Below are 15,575 nucleotides of genomic sequence, written 5' to 3'. Positions count from 1 at the left end.
GTTCTCAGAAAGAGTGCCTGCTGCTTCTTGGCTGTTGCATGGACTCTGCGCCCGGCAGGGGTGCACCTTGGTTGCACTGCTTTTTTAAGCAAAGCGATCTAGGGTATTATCACAGAATCATAGAATATCCCAAGTTGGAAGGGATCCACAAGAATCATTGGGTCCAACTCCTGCCTCCACACACAAACACCTAAAAATCAAACCCTATGTCTGAAGGGTTGTCCAAATGCTTCTTAAACTCCAGCAGACTCGGTGCCATGACTACTTCCTTGGGGAACTGCCACTTCACTGTCCCAGTGCCCGACCACCCTCTGGGTGCAGACCCTTTCCCTAGCCCCCAGCCTGACCCTCCCCTGTCCCAGCTCCATGCCGTCCCCTCAGGTCCTGTCACTGTCCCCAGAGAGCAAAGCTCAGCGCCTGCCCCTCCGCTCCCCTCGTGAGGGAGCTGCAGGCCGCCGTGAGGCCTCCTCTCAGCCTGCTCTGCTCGGGGCTGAGCAAACCAAGGGACCTCAGCTGCTCCTCATATGTCTTGACCTCTAGGCCCCTCACCATTGTTGTAGCCCTCCTTTGGACACCCTTTAATAGTTTTATGCCTTTCATATGTTGTGGTGCCCAAAACTACACACAGTACTTGAAGTGAGGCCACACAGCAGAGAGTAGATGGGGACAATCCCTTCCCTTGACAGGCTAGCAGTGCTGTCCCTGATGCGCCCCAGGACATGGCCCCAAAGAGAAGAGAACTGGCCCCAAAATTCAGCCCAGGGGAACCCCACTTGTTAGGCTGCCAGCCTAACGTAACACCATTTACTAAAACACTTTGAGCCCAGCCCATCAGGTGACTGTTCACCTGACTTCCAGCACCATACTGTGTGACCTATGTATTTACAGTCTAAATACACTATTTTAATGTTCTCCCATTTAAACACAGGATATCCATAAACAGTCAAATTATGAACATTTCAAAATCTTGTTCTAATCCAGGACTGTAATTTCCAGTATGTATTTGCGCTGGTCATCACTGTAGATTTTCCTCTGCAATTGAACCATCACTGCCATTAGTAATCTGTATCTGCATGTTACACAATCATGTCTGGAGTAGGTGTAGATCAATGTTATTAAATCTGTGTCCCTTGGAATACTTCTAAAGAACTGGCAGAAGGTAATTCACTGATTTTTAAACCTACTAGCCAACTTAAATTCACCACAGAGAGTCATTCTTTCCATTGGAAAATTTTTAGGAGACATTGATGGTAAAGAACCTGGATACTGTTTTACAAGAGCTGGTCAGAGATATTTCAGAAAGTTGTATCTGGATAAGATGTTCCAAAGGATTCTTGGCATTGAAAACTGATTCACTTCCTTCACTGGTCTACCACTGCTGTACAAGTCATGCACTAATTACAATGCAAGAGGAACTAAGCTATATGTCAAATATTGAAGGAAGTGGATGGTCTTTGCAGAGGAGGAGCTCCTTTTTCTTCGATGAATCGATGACTTGAATTTGTCACACCATAGTAGCAACCAGAGCTGAGTAAGAGTCTATGAACTTCAATGTCAGCCAAAAAAATAATAAAAAAAAATAAAAAAAAATGGTGATTTAAGGGAATCGGTTGATGAACTTACTGGGCTAGTGCCAATTGCAAAGTCATGGAGATTTTGGGGAATGATCAGAAAATTATAAAAAAGGAGTAGCATTATTTGTTTTTTTTTTTTTTTTTTTTTTTTTTTTTTTTTTTTTTCAAAAGTGGAGAAAAAATTATTGTAATGGTTATCTTCTGGTTTTGGTCTACTATGGGCCTATAAATTCTATGGGGTAAGGGTAAGGAGTATATAACAAACATTACCAGACATATATCTTTATGCACTTGAGTTTGGGGAGTCCTGGGTATTTTCTGATGGATGGACTAGAACAATGTTATGAGAACTGAAACTTATCTTGCTTAACAGTTTTTATGTAGAAATTAATCACAACTACTAGGTGGAGGAAGGTGATCAGTAGGATCAAACTCTCATACTTTTGCAGGAGTAACTCATCCTCTGCTTAATCCCATATAGATAAAGGAATGAGGATGTTTTGACCGTGAAGAAGAGCAGAGAGCATTGAGAGTAAGAGAGACAAACATTTCCTGTGTTGTTACCCTTGCTGACATACTACTCAGCAGCAGGGAAGGTTGTAAGGCAGAAGGCTGGTTGTTTCAAGTAACCCATTTAGCCATGTGTAATAAAAATACCATATGTGTCCCTAACTTGAATGTGCTATTATACAGCACTGCAGTACCACAAAATATTTGGGACTTGTGTAGCAGTTCTTAATAATATCCCTCTTGAAAACCTTATACCAGGTGACTGCAGCACTGGAATAAAAAAGCTAATGTATGGTCTAATTCATGAGTCTGGCAAAGTGTCACTCTGATCTGCTAGTGCACGTTTATGACTGAAACCTCCAAACAGTTTAAGAAAATCCTAACAAAATCTTGGTAATGAGAAGTGTATGTTTCACCAGAGACTATGGATTGTGATTACCCAGACATTTGGCCAGGAGGAGGTAGAGCTCAGTTAAGAAAGTATTATGGGATTGAGAGTGACTGTCTGGTACACCTTTTCTTACAGTGTAAAAATTACTGAAGCAAAGCCTTGCACCTGGATGGGGATTTTGTTTAGTCTCCCCTAGCTGGTGACTGGAGTTCATTATTATCTTATTTCAGAAATGACTTAAGAAGATCCAAAGATGTGGTCACATTTGATGGGGCAGGGGTGGAGAAAGAGATTTTTTTTCTTTGTGTTATCACACTGAAACAGCTGCTTTTAAAAATAAGTGAATGGCAAAAATAAATGTGGAGATCAGTCAATAAATAATCTACTTCTTTTATCCCTGAAAAATAGCTTGTCTACAAGGGAGACAAGCCAGGACAATATTAATGAAGCTGATGAAAGACAAGAGTTCATAAAGCAGGCACCAGGGTAATCTTATTTAATGACTTTGGCTATCTTGTATAGCATCCCTCCTCAGGACCTGATTTCTTGGTTATGAATGGCATCAGGAGGATTTGAGAGGATTGAATTTTCTTAGTTCAGATTAGTTTGAGATCTTTAGGAGCAGGATTTAGACAAACTACTGTTTCTTTTAGCCCAATGTTGCTAATGAGAGACAAGTACCAAAACCAGAGCAAATACTTTCTGATCTTCAGAGAGATTTCTAGCATACCCTGCCTCTGTAAGTTGCACATTCACGTACGGTTTACATCCGCCCATGAATACCTCATTCCAGGCTAGTTTTTTACACTTGGAAGACATGGAGAAGAGTTTCATTGTCCTGTGTTGAAAAACAAGCAATTCTGTCAGCTGTATACTTCATGCAGCCCAAATTCCTGTGGGTTTCACTTTAGTTTCCTCTTCAACTTCTTTCCTCATCTCCCATGCCAATAATGCCACCTTATCCCCGGTGTCCCCACCAGGGAGTGAAGGGAGTGAAGAACAACCACACGCTGCACCTTCCCCTCAGTGGGTCACTAATTTCAGTCTCAGAGCTCTATCCTGATGTTAATCCTTTGCATATTTTTTAAGATTTTAATGGCCTTGGAAATACATATTCCTCTGGGCCAATTGTTTAGAAGGTGTTAATGAGGGATGGATACTGATGGCTGCCTGCTGGCTGCCGACTGTCACCTAGTAGATAATCTTTGTCCCGTGTGGATGTGGAAGGTGTTATATTTAGCAGAGCATTGTAACACATGGCACCAAGAGCCAAAGGGATGCACTTCTATGTCATTCTATGCTTCTTTCTGCAGACTGGGGGCATATTTATTCTACAGGAGCCCTTGTAGAAAAATAAACCAACGGCTTATTTTATTTTAATTTCCTCTAAGTCTGTGGCTGGGAAGCAACTTCTTCTTCAGGTTGAGAAATTGCCCAAAGGTAGCTGGGAACTGTGCTATCGAGCTCTGTTTTCTGAAAATTTGGCATATTACTCCTTTTTTCTATATCTGCTCATCCTGGAGTTCTGGCTTTTCATTTTAATCTGTTCTGTCCTTAAACATTTGTACCCTCGAGCTTCTATCTGATGCATTTTGTTGAAGTATGTCTTTATTAAAACCTGAAATGGTCTGAAGGGAACAAACAGTGACAGGAAGGTCGCTTTATGTGAAGTTGTTTAAAGTGAGTACGAAATAGTGTCAAAAACTCATTGGATGAATGGACTTGAGACGAGAGAAGCTGCTAGTTAGGTAGTCTCAGGGTTTCTAAAGTGATGGTATTATGTCTACAGGTAACATATTATTTTTATTATTTTTTTTTTTTTTCCATAAAAATGCCAGAGGTTTTAGGGATGAAGAAAACAAAGGCATTTAAAACCAACCTACAAAAACACCACACTGCACTCCTGGCAGAAATCGTCATATGTTGACCATATGACTTCAGATTCTGTACTTGACCACACGTTTTGCCTATTAAAACGGAGTTTTCTGGCTCTTTTTTTCAGTAATCATCAAAACTTGAAAGGAGATCCTCTTTCACTGAATAAAATATAGGCCTTCTATAGGTGGGATAAAACTATTAGATATAAATTTAACAGTAAAGGGTCCTCTTTCTCAAAGATGGAGGAACAAGTTTTAATGAGCTGGGCGCGTCAGTGCAATAAATCATTTGATGAGACTTCAGGAAAACTTTGTGCCGTGGCTTGAAGGCATTCCCAGAAATCAATCCACGTTTCTCCAGCATGAGATCAAACGCGTTCTGTTGACCTCATGCTATTGTGTATTGGTGAAGAGTGAGCCATTTGTCTGCTTAAGAAGTTTAAACCTTTTAAAAGGTTTTGTGGAGTGAGAAGTGTAGTTACAGAACAGTTTGTATGGGGCATGAAAAGTGCTTCGCTGACTTCCCCAGTGCAACTTCTGTGGCTGGTTGTGCTGTTAAAGAGCAGGGTGGACAAACTTCTGAAAAAGTCAAAGTAAACTAAAATATGAGTGGTGTATGAAATCCGTCAGTGGGCAAATCTTGCCTGAAAGTGGTGCTGGAAGATGGAAAAAAATAGTTACAATTCGTGGTGCAATAAATCTTCATGGTAATCAGTGCCCAGAAGGGGTTAGCACGTGGCCTTGTTGCCACACCTTAACCTTAAAATGAGCAGAATGACAAGAAACACGGGTACATTACAAAGAGATTTTATTACAGTAGCACCTAGAAACCCAGAGATGGGACTTTTCATACTTGACTTTCAGCATGTGACCAAAACCAGCCCTTGCCTTTAATAACCTATGATAGGAATATAAAACATCAAATGGTTGGTACACCTTGCAAATGGACAGAGGAACATAGCCGGGGAGTCTTAACATGCTTTGAAAGCATTATCCTCCAGGGTCGCAATAAACCTGCTGACAATGTAGCAAAAACAGACCCAAATGATACTCGGTGAAGATGCTGCAGGCATTTTGGCCGGCTGCTGCAAGCCTGCTTTCTGGAGCAGAGACCTGAGATTTGTCAGGAGGTAGCACATCCGTCACAGTCCCTGAGAAAATCCATCCAAACTTGGTTAAATTATCAGCAACAGAAAACTAATGACTTGTTTGAGTCCTAATCTCTCGTTCCCTTTGCCATTAGCCCCAGTCTCAGTACAGTTTCAGCTCTAATCTCCTTCCCTTTCCTCTGCCAGAAATCTGCCGCCACACAGACCTGCTGCGCCTCCTAGACCTCCTGTCTCATTCTCCACCTTGCTTTAAATGGTGGCTTGTCTTTCCTAGTCCTCATTTCACTCCTTATTTTAGTACCCTCCTCCACTTCCCACCTGATGGGGTTTGTTATCTGCATTTGAACCAGATGGCTCCCTCCTCCCAGCTCCTGGGACCCCGGCCACCGGCTCCCAGCGTGCCTGGGCTCCGCTCCACTGCTTGCCTCCACGCCAGCTTGGGCTTACGGGAAAGGCCGCTTTTGCCCAAGTAATCCTCCAGCAGGATGGCACTTGGGCAGCTTGGCTGTATGCGGGGGCACTGCGTGTTCAGTCAGGAGTGTAATTTTTAGCAATTTGAACTTCTGAAATGTTATTTTCTCTATGTCTGAAACCTGGCCAGGTTTTCTTCTTTGCCTGACTCAAAAGCTCTCCCTGCCAAACTTCAATTTTCTGTTTCAAAATAGCAAGTCACCTTAGCATTTCAAAGAAAAAAATATACCCAAGTTGTATTCCTCTGATGCCCAAACCAGTATTTCTTTCAGTATTTTCTTTAGAAACAGATGAACCATTTTGACTGATTTTTTATTTTTTATTTTTTTAATTTATTATTAAAGATAATCAACCTGCGGCAAACATTCAGCAGAGGCGGTATCACTCCAAATGGATAATGTTTGGCAAAGCCAGAAGCAACTGTGTCCTATAACGCAAAGTGTCAGTCAGCCTTAACTGGGCAATGCTAGAGGCTTTGTATAAAAGAGCAGGCCTGAAGAAACATAAATTTCCATGTCACGCAGCTTAGGATTTTGGGGGACTGTACAAAGAAGGAGAGCCAAACATTGCTCCAGTTGAACTGAAAAAAAAAAAAAAAAAAGAAAAAGAAAATGAAATTAAAAGCTGCAGAAATGTGTTGCTTTACATCTGCTTTGTTCTTATTTTATAGGGGCAGCTTAAAATTTCAAAGCTATCCTGCCTGTGTTTTTTTTTAAAGCTTTTTATGTCCTGAGGCAATTTAGCTACTGAAACTGAGCATAAGGTGCTGTGAGCACTCATGGCTTTCAAGAAAGTAAAAAGTTGTCAAGTTTCAGGTTTTAATTAGGTAAATTACTTTGTTCCCTTGGCTTAGACATTTGTATGAGAGCCTGCATGTTTGGTTAACAGGTTAATAACACTTTCAGTGTTTGCACCATGGTCCTTAATGCTGTGTGGGGGTTTTATTATTTCGCTCCCACTTCCCTTCATTTCATATGAAACCTTGCACGAGGGGCAGGCCATTGAAATCTCATCCCTTTCAATTCATTAGGAACTTTTTCAAAATACAGCTGTCTTCAAGCCCACCTTCTTAGCCCCAGGTGGGAGAACTCATCTTTCCCCTACCTGAAATACCCTTCTCACCTGAATTGTCCTCCGACATGTGGCCCTTAATGATTAAAAAGATGGAGACTTTCACAGAATACACGAGAGTCTGAAAATCTAATTAGATGTGATGTGTTCTATTAGATTGGTTTTATGTACAGCTACTAAACTCATTGCAAAGTCATTATTAGTTTCAACAGAGCCCCCCCAGTGTAACATCTGCTTTCTCAGAGGCTGTACACCCTTGTGCTCAAAGCGAAGGACTTCCACCAGTTTGAGCTGTGTCCTTCATTTACAACTGCTTTTAGAGAAATGATTGTGTTGTTGGTCATGCAAATCAACAGTCCTGACCGGCTGTCCTTGGCTTTGCTGCCATGGCCATAAAAGTGTAGTTTGTGTCACAGCCCTGTCCTGCCACACGATTTTCATAGCCCTGGGGGCTCTGATGGATGACCTCTGCTGTGGAATTCAGTGTTTGGAAGTTTGTCTGCTTTTTGCTCCACTTCCACGACTTTACCCCACTTGGGTAATAAAACGTATTACTTCCTTCTTCAAATCCCACCTTTTTTATACCCTTAGGCCACCGGTTTTGCAATGCTTGGTGCTATGACAACACGTTTGTTACAACTGCTGCCTTTCCCTGTGACGCAGCTTGGTGACACAGCAACAAAGCATAGCTGATGTGCAGAAAAGGTCGAAAAGTGTCTTGGCTGATCTTTGCTATCGTAGTCCCAGAGCATCATAAACAGCTTTTCATCTTCATACACTCCCAAAAGGCAGTTCATTCTGGTTCAGCACTGGCAGTTGAAATCACAGATGGTGTTTTTAAGCCACCTGTTTAAGTACAGCCCTGGCAAGCTTCCTCCTTTTCCTGGAAGCCACGTCATTTATGTTCAATGCAGTGGCGAGTTCCCTCTCCCCATCCTTAGTCACTTCAGCTCAGACCTGTGTCACCCTCCTGGCTCTTTCTCCCTGAGACTTTAAGTCTGATGTGTGCAAAAATCCCTGTCCCTGTCCTCAAACTCTGAGTCAGAGAAGTAGCATCCTTGTTTACAGGTGTGGCTTTGAGAAAAGGAGCACACAGCTGGCTTGTCCAAGGGAAATCTGTGGTCCAGTCTATTGTCATAGCATCAGCCCAAGTCCCAAAGTTGAACCTCCTACCTTTATGTGAATCTGCAATGACTTTCCTTTGGATAAATGCAGCACCAGTATTGATATCTTACAGCATTATGTCTGTCTTCACCCTCATTTGTGTCCTAATTTTAAAGCCTGACGCTATGGGCTTACACTGGGCACGACACACACTTTCCTCCTCCTCCTCTCCCAGCTGGTATTTCTGGACACCTGGTTTCGTGGCAATTCTTAGTTTAAACCATGACAATGACACTCTAAAATTAGTGTCTTTTTTAGGACTTGATCCAGCTATCATTTGCTACCAGGTGTACTGCTTAATACCATGACAAGTCTCATTTCAGAAAACAAAATGACTGCAACCGTCTCATAGTTCCTTCTTTTTCTGGAAACTCAAAGCAGCACTCATCTTAGAGCACACGGTCACTAGTAAAAGGCATCGTTTTCCTTTTGAAACACTTGAGATGTGCTATTACTTCACTTCTGGTTGGAAGGCAGGCTGCTGAGAACTACCATCAGCTCTCATTTGCTAGATTGTAAGACTGGTGAAATGTAATGTAGTTTTGCAAATGTACTTTCCACAAAGACAACTTGCTTGGTATATCCATAAGGAAGAGTCAGAGCAACCCCGTATGTGGAAATGTATTCATGCCGAGTCCCTTCCTTTAAGCCCTGTGCATCAGGCAAAATAAAGGACCATGCTGCCAAAACAACTTAGTATAAATATAGGGTATGTGACAGCAGCTAGTTTGGAGATGTCTGTATGGCACTTCTGTCTCTTTCTGACCAGCTTTGCTGTGCAGGGACTGCAACTGGTCTTGCAATCTTCTTGTACCTGCAGTGTCTTGTAGGTAAAATACTCTCTTACCTGTCGTAGCCTGCACATCCTTTTTCTGTTCCTACGCTCTGCATTGGCAGCTTCCCTGCTAGTGAGAATTCATGTTTATACGCCTCAGTAGCACCAGTGGTTAAACACATGGATGTTGAGATATAACATATACTCAGCAAGTGAGCTGGATTTGAGTGGTGGGACCGAGCTGGCTGTAGCTCAAGAGCATATATGATAGAACATGTGTCTGCTGAGTGTCAGCCCCACGCAGGCACAGTTAAGGAAACCACTTGGCCAGGGTATGCAATTCCAAAGCATAAAACCAGACTCCTCTTTTTTCTTTTTGCCAGACAAAACCCGTGAGTCACTGTCTGGTGAAGACCAGCAGGGTTTACTAGCAGACACTCCAGCCCTTAGGGCCTCACACTGGCATCTGGAGCTGCCCCTGGGGAACAAACCAACTATCCTGACCTCCCTCAAAAGACATCGTGACCTGTGCCAGGGCAGACTGTACGTTCAGGGCATAACAATGCAGCTCGGAAACTCTGCAGGTCATGGTCTTAATGGCTTCTTTAACTACCTACAGAAAAATGGTTTTGTCTGAGAACTTTTCTCTCGGAGGCAGTTCAGTTTTTACCCACTTCTGTTAAGTCTGACAGTTCCAGTTGTTCCTTGCACAGAAATTAAATAGTCAAAGCAGTTGTGTGTATTTAACAGTAATCCCAAGTGAAAACGATTCTTTGTATTTCATCCCTGTGCAAGAAATGGGTGTGGAGACACTTCCACACTCCTCATCTCATCCTCCATGCCTCACCCATGCAAGAATCTGCTGTTTGGATTTCTCCATGAATTTGGCTCTTGATTCTGCAGTGAGATCTTTGTGGGGTGGCCCTGTCCAGGCAAGGAGCCCCTTTAAAATCAGCAAGGCTGGATGTGAAAACATGAGCACATCTGTGCAGACTGACATGCAAGGGAGGGGACCTTCTTCACCTTCATATCTAACAGATCGGTGGGCAAGATTTTCTGTAGGTAATTGCATCTGCTTGTGTTAAATCTGCTCAAGACAACTTATTTTACACAAAGTGGTGCAATAGCCTCCCTTACAAGAGGGCAGGTGGGCTGAGTGAGTCCATGTCAAAGAATGTTTTGTATGGAGCAGTCAATTGAATGGTGAAAGATAAGGGTGCATGTTTTCTGTTTGTGACAGATTATTATTGTGTTTGCTCTTAGGTGTCGCGTAACTTTGTGTGTTCCTAACTGGGTGTGGGGACCTGCTCAGAACCTAGCTGAGAAGAGAGCTAGGTGCTGGCACAGCCCATGCCCAAGAGAACATCACAGAGTAGGAAGGGACATACTTATACAGAGAAGGGACAGGGCGATCACATGTCTTGCTTAGTGTTATGCAGAAGGCTTCTGTAGCAGGAATGAAAAACATGTGTCACAGTTTAATAGCTTTTGAAGACCAGGTTATTTCTGAGTAAAATAGAAGATAAATTATATTTTCTCTCAGCGGTCTGTAATGCCACCCATTTACCACTGCATTAAAACTCTCACAAACTTATGAACTGTGACAGCGGGGAGGCAGAAGGGGAAAACGTCTTCAAATGTCTCTATTGAAAGTACCTGGATCTACAAAATAGAAGAGAATAGACGGAAAATTTGACTTAATGAGCTTTAAACATGGTAGTTGAATATAAAATTTAGTTTTTGATGCTGCCATTTTGAATTGAGCTCATGACGGTGTGAGTTAAAAAATGTTAATGTTTGACAAGTTCTGGAGAAACTGGGGACTACCTTCCCATTTTAAGTAGTGAAATGTTCCTTCTCCATAATGTGCATTGCAAAATTTTGTACGTTGCATCCCTGTAGGACAAGAATTGGAGGAGTATGAAGACTATTATGGATAGGCCTGGAAACATTTATGTTTGCAAGATACAATTGATCATGCTGTGCTTGATCTGGGGAATAAGTAAGAAGTCTCTGGTCTGAAGGGGTGTCACTATACTGCTTTTTAGGGGTATTCCGATCCTTCCCAGGAGAGAGAGATGGAAAAAAAATCAGCATTTCAATTGAAAAGTAATCAGCAATATGAAAATCCTTGGCATACCTCTTCAGGTTTTCATGCTGCAGTGAACTACAAATAATCCTCATCCATGTGATCCTGCTCAAGCTGCAGCCTCGCATCCTTCCTTGGTGCATGGGACAAATTGAGATGCCGAGGAGGTGTTCACTCTCCTCATCACCATTGCTTGCGGTGATGTATGAGCTGCTTCACGCTGGCGGAGGGAGTGCGAGGACACTGCTGAATGAGCTAGTCTGTGCTCTTATCACTCTGGCCTCATGTGGGCTATATCCTTCTTAGAACAGTGAAGGCTAAGAGCACAGGCCATGAACCCTAAGTGGCTTAGGAGCAGCTCAAAACCACATGGAGATTTTCTAAGTAGGTGTCCCTCTGTGTATTGCTGCTGGCTGAAAACACGCTCACTCCAGCTTAACCAGAGTGGGAGACAGGAGAAATGCTGCTGCATTTGCACAGAAGAGGAATGTCAATGTTCCCACTGATTGGATTTATACAGAAAGGACCTTCCAGACTCAGAAGATCAGGGCACGGAGCACAGACCCTTCCCTCACACCTCTCCTACTGGCTTTCTTCCAGATAAACTTTACCACAGCATCAAGGCAAATACAAATACATAGCAAGTGCACAGGAGCTGATGGAAGTCCCCTTCAAAGTGTATCAGTCACCAAGGAAAATGCCATGCTGGGCATCATGTTCCACCCTGGCAAACTGTCTCATTGCTTAAAAGGGTGAGGGAAGGGATGTGAAACCATTACAGAGTCTTTTGTTGAAAGAAATGGCTGATTCCCTAAGCATTGGAATTTATTGATTTTGTACTTGTACATTTTATATAATTTTGTATGATTTTAAGTAAATAATGAGAACCTAGTTACCAAATTACACCATACCATTACTGATGACACTTAATCTCCAGCATTAAATACATATATTCACATTCATACATACACACATGCATCCCTATTTTACTGGTTAGCACTGTTGTTCTCACAGCCAGTTGCCATGGCATTGCATGCTTTTATTAATAATGTAGGTTAATAGGTTGAGGAATGGAACTGCACATGCTCACAATTCCAAATAACACATTTATAAATTGGTCTTTAATTAGAAGCAGTAATTTAGCATTTCCTGGCCTTTTGTCAGAGAACTTAAAAATCATTGTGCTTTTAAAAAGCATTTTAGGTGGGGCCCAATAAGCACAAAAAACACATCAGGGATTGCAGGGGCGCTTTGTGATAGGAAGATGCAGGCATGGTTACGGTTTAGTGGGTAGGAGATGAAGAAAGGGTGTAGGTGAGGTGATTTGCTTGGAATTACATAGGAGATTTTACTTTGGGAGAGACATTAGAAGGCAAATGCCTGCCATCCAGGCTGGAAGTTGCAAGCCTGTCTTTTGTCTGAATCAAATATGCTTAATTTATCACAAACTAGGATGTTTCTGTCCTTAGCTGAAACACAGCCCTACAGAAAATGCCAGTTAACTTAGTTACCAAGCAGCAATCTTGGTTTAAAAAAGCAGTAAGGTCTCTCAGCAGTCTGTGCAGCCTCTGCTCTGTTACTTTTCTCTCCTGATACCTGTGCACAGAGCCACTCATGCCTACCTCCATATCAAGCAAACAGCTGCCTGCAACTGATTGTTGCCTGACCTTTGTGCCTGATGTGATGAGTCCTGCAGCTCCATAGCTTTTAAGCACATAAACTGGCCTGCACATCTCTGAAATATTTATGGAATAGAGTAAAATAAAAATATTTTTCTGAAAGAGAAGACCAAGAAAATACTTCCTCTCTCTTTCACGTTAGAGCACAAGACTATATTGACTTGGCATGGCTCACAGCATCAGAGGGCTGTATTTCTGACAGCTTACTCAGCAAATGAACAACAGAGATGAACATAAGCTGTCAGTGAAATAACCACCTGGTTGTTTGTTCAGAGGTAATGTGTTGAGAGCTGATGTCTACTGCTTGGGCATCTGTCACTGAAGACATTAAGCTCCTCGGGGATGGTAGCACCTTACTGTTTCGCAGTAAATAAAGAGGATGCTCTTGTACATCTTGTTCTCTGCTCCTCTGCACCATCTTGCAACTGAGCTTCCATACTGAAGAGACAGAGCAGCAGCAAAGAATAGAGAAGGAAGTAGAGGTCTGGAGGATGTCACAGCGTAGGCTACTTTTTCTCTATTCCCAGGAACTATTTTATATTACAGCTGCATATATGATATAAAACCTCCTTATGGAGGGAATGATTTGTCTTTTTGGTGTCTTCTTTAGCCTTTGTCATGAACATGATGACATGTAGGTAGAAATTGTGTTCATAAGCCCTGCCTACAATCAGGTCTTTGAACATTGCCCTCTTCGTTCTTGTTGTGGGTACTGCTGATGTTGGCTGCCTATACAATGCACATAAAGCCATTTCTCAGCTATTCAGGAATGCTGTCAACAAAGGAGAATATCGCTTATGGGACAGCAAAGATAAAAGTTACAATGCCTGACCAAAAGGTGTCATCTCAGAGAGGAAAACTGCAGTGCAGTCTCTCAAACAGATGGATGATATTTGGGTGATTTTGTGTTAAAAAAAAAAAAAAAAAAAAAAAAAAAGTTTTATTTAATTCATTAAAGACATTGTTCCTGATAATGAATGTAATGACAACAGTGGATGTTTCCAGTCCTTCTCCTAATACTGCAATTTCTGAGTAGAAAAGCAAAACCAGATCTGCAACAGTAATAGTAGCTGCCTTCTACTACTAGAGAAATGTTGCTTAACAGTCAGGTAGTTTATGAAAGAGGAAAACATAATTTTAAATACCTAAGACATTTTTTAGAATAAAATCCTTTAAAATCCCTTATATTGAAAGCATCTGATACCTATAGAATTGTGCTCTGGCAAAAGGGGTAAAGAAGTGATGTGAGGGATGTGTCATTGGTGCAAGATATACAAATTGGAAAAAAGAAAATAAATTAATAGAAAATAATGGAGACTGAGGTTCTATATGACTTCTTCATCGTGAAGTAGCTTTTGAAAGAGAGTAAATAAATCCTGTTGTATGAGCATATGAACTATTAAAAAAAAATAAATCAGCATTGCCAGGATTGGGAAATAGATGACATGTGAAGAGAGGTTTTGGTGATTATCTGTTAAGGAAAAGAACAGCCAGATCATCCTCATGGCAAGAGTTCACTAGCTGAGAGCTAGGTGAGCAGGACCATATTAACATTATCTTTCTTCAGCCTATGACTCTTTGCTTGTTTCCATTCTATATCTCTTCACATTATGAACATCACTTTCTAGTGCTTTGATAGGATCAGCTGAGAAGCATGATTATGGGCAATGTAGTAAAACAGCTTTCTACTCTCCATGTGTAAGATCTGCTCCTGGCAATACTGTTTTGCTTGGCTGTAGTTGACGGGTGCAAACTTTTATTTTATTTTATTTTATTTTATTTTATTTTATTTTATTTTATTTTATTTTATTTTATTTTATTTTATTTTTTGCCTGCAAACTTTTCATGCACTAAACATGAGTAAAAGAAATGCTCCACATACCTAGAAGGTCTTTGGGTACCTTGGCTTAGCTGCTGCCAGCCATGCCAGCATGTGTACTTCTTCAGCGATATCAGTAATCTTATACAATGACTTTCTTAGAGAAGACAAGAAGAGCTAACAAAGTTTTTGTGGGCCTTCTTGTAAGGAGGGGATATTTCTTTTTCTGCTATGCTGGGCGTTCTGGGGGCCGAGGGGTAATATGATATTTTCTCTGTTGCCTGGCAGTGTGCTTGACTGCAAATTGTAAATTACAGGGTTGGTAGCTGGGCAGCTGTAGCCTGCAGTCTGCTTGGGGACTACGTGTGCTGAACAGGGCAGGCGTTGTGCAACCTGTGGTGAAAAGAAAGCATTCAGCAGACTGTTTGCTGGGGCTGAGAAGGAAAACGGGCTGACCCAGACAAAGGAATTAAAGCTCCAAGAAGCCCAAGAGCAAATGAGAGCTGTGGGGGAATGTTCTCTTGCTTATGCCTGCCTTCAAAGACATGGGAAACCTGTGGAGGATGAGCATAATGCCTAAAGCAGCACTAACACAGCCTAGAGCACTGCAAGGACAACTGAAATGACTGGGTGCTGAGGCTGTGGGTGTTTTGTTGCTGCTGGGGGCCTGTCCCTGGGTGAATTCAGAGCTGGAAGAGGAGACTTGAAAGCTCAGAGGGGAGGTCTCGTGCGCTCACATTGATACCTGGAGGAGAGGGTGGGCTGCCCACATGAGCCAGGACTTATAAATGTCTGTTAGATAACACATCAGAGACTGATCTGTGAAAGCAGGGATTGAAACAAACAGGCAAATGGGGAAAAAAAAAAAAAAAAAGAAAAAGATGGGAATGGGAAATGTGGAACAGGCCTACTCCAGGGTAAAGCCTAAAGCTAAACTTAAAACGCTTGAGTAAGGATGTATGTATGCGTGTATGTATTATATCCTGGGAATTATATAGCCCTCAAGCTCCTCACTTTCCCTGCTCCAGGAAAATTGCTGCTGGGGT

The sequence above is a fragment of the Aythya ferina genome (assembly GCF_964211825.1).
Source record: "Aythya ferina genome assembly, chromosome: 2".
Classification (NCBI taxonomy): domain Eukaryota; kingdom Metazoa; phylum Chordata; class Aves; order Anseriformes; family Anatidae; genus Aythya; species Aythya ferina.
Note: the sequence above shows the minus strand (reverse complement) of the source record.